Source organism: Pteropus vampyrus, unplaced genomic scaffold (assembly GCF_000151845.1).
Source record: "Pteropus vampyrus isolate Shadow unplaced genomic scaffold, Pvam_2.0 Scaffold167, whole genome shotgun sequence".
NCBI lineage: Eukaryota > Metazoa > Chordata > Mammalia > Chiroptera > Pteropodidae > Pteropus > Pteropus vampyrus.
The window spans coordinates 1177003-1178630 of record NW_011888948.1 but is presented as its reverse complement, the minus strand read 5'-3'; the positions used below and the strand labels follow the sequence as shown (position 1 = coordinate 1178630).

The window sequence follows — 1628 nt, the reverse complement described above, 5'->3', positions numbered from 1 at the left end:
ATTGGTTGAATCCTTTTGGAACCATCATGGTAAAATTATATCACTAATAACTGATGCTGAATTTAAATGGGAATTTTGACGAAGATCAGGATATATCTTCAAATGTCTCCCACAAATTTCTTATTAATTGCCAGGAAGAAAAAAAGTACGGTAACTATACAGTGGAAATTCAAGCCACATATGGACCAGGTGATCAAAATTAATATCATCAGTGAAAGATAGATGGATGTCATATGCTTCCAGAAGTGATACCTTGAGAAGGACTTGCGCAGTAGTCCAGTTGAGAATGCATAACCTCAATCTAATCATGAGGAAACATCAAACAAAAACAAAATAAATATTCCATTAAAAGGAAGGTGAGGAATTGGGGGGGTCATTTATGAACATTATAGATGTCTAACCAATGTACTGTATACTTGAAACTAATTTAAATAAATAAATTTATTTTTTTTAAAAAAGGGAGGTGGGAGGACAAGCTGCGTTCTTCAAAGATGTCAAGATAATTAAATATTTTTTTTAAAGGCTGGGGACATGTTCCAAAGCAAAGGATGTTAAAGAGTCAGGACAATTAAATGTAGTACCTGACTCTAGACTGGATCCCATCCTGGAGAGGAAAATGATACAAGGACTAACCTACAAAACTGCAATATGGATGGCAGATTAAAGTATTTCAGTGTAAATTTATGAAGTTGATAGGAAATACACTCTCAAGTATTTAGGAGTGAAGGGCCAGAATGTGTGTAACTTAAATCGCTCAGAAAAAAATCGTATCTAAAGATACATAAATGTCAAGAGAGACACTGTGCATAAGAGCAAGCAAATGATATGAGTGTTCTTCGAACTATTTTTATTTTCCCAACTTTTCGTAAATTTGAAATTATTTCCAAATAAAAAGGCTTTTTAAAATTAAGTCCACCTCAGAGAAGACCAATAGGAAAATAAAAAGTACTCATCTAAGTAAATTGTTTTTAAAACATTCACTAGTACATATTAAGTTTTCAAGATACTGTTCAAAATGTTTTTCAAGAGTCTTCATTCTTTCTTAAAAGATAACAGACCTATAGCTTTCACAATTTTACCTAAATAAGTTAATATGTTGAAGCCAACATTCTGTCAGTCGTAGTTTATTCATTAGAAATAGGAGAGAAATAACAAAACAAGCATTGAAAGTACAAAGTCTCTGTTCTCCACACTATGCATATTTACTATTCATTAGCTGATGACTGCATTCCAGTTTCCAAGTAAAACCTCATATTTGAAATTATGACTTCAATTCTACTCTTACGACAGGTAAAGAGGAGTATGCAGAGACAAACTGGGGTGGTGAAAGGGGGTGGGGAGAAAGGATGATGAACTCTTCACTGTATTCGAGATGAAAGAAAGCTGAAAACTGCCCTATTTTAGTACCTAAATAATTCGATTTTTTCTTTTCATAGAGTACATCACTTTGTAGAGTATTAAAATTTAGGAAAGGTATTCTTACTATTTTTTTTACCTGTGAATTTGATGGTCTGAAGTAAAACCCTTTTTTCTTTTTTCTTTTAAAATTCAACTCAGGAGTTTACACCCCCTTGTGGTCAAACATAAAATTCTTCATTTTCAAAACATTTTTTCCAGCTGGGCTTCTT

At 32.7% G+C, this 1628-nt stretch overlaps 1 long non-coding RNA gene across 5 annotated transcripts in view; it reads left to right on the top strand.

The window, feature by feature from the left end:
- LOC105298879 overlaps window positions 1-1628 on the top strand; it is a 71249-nt gene that overhangs the window by 1693 nt on the left and 67928 nt on the right. The gene's annotated exons all lie outside the window — the stretch shown is intronic.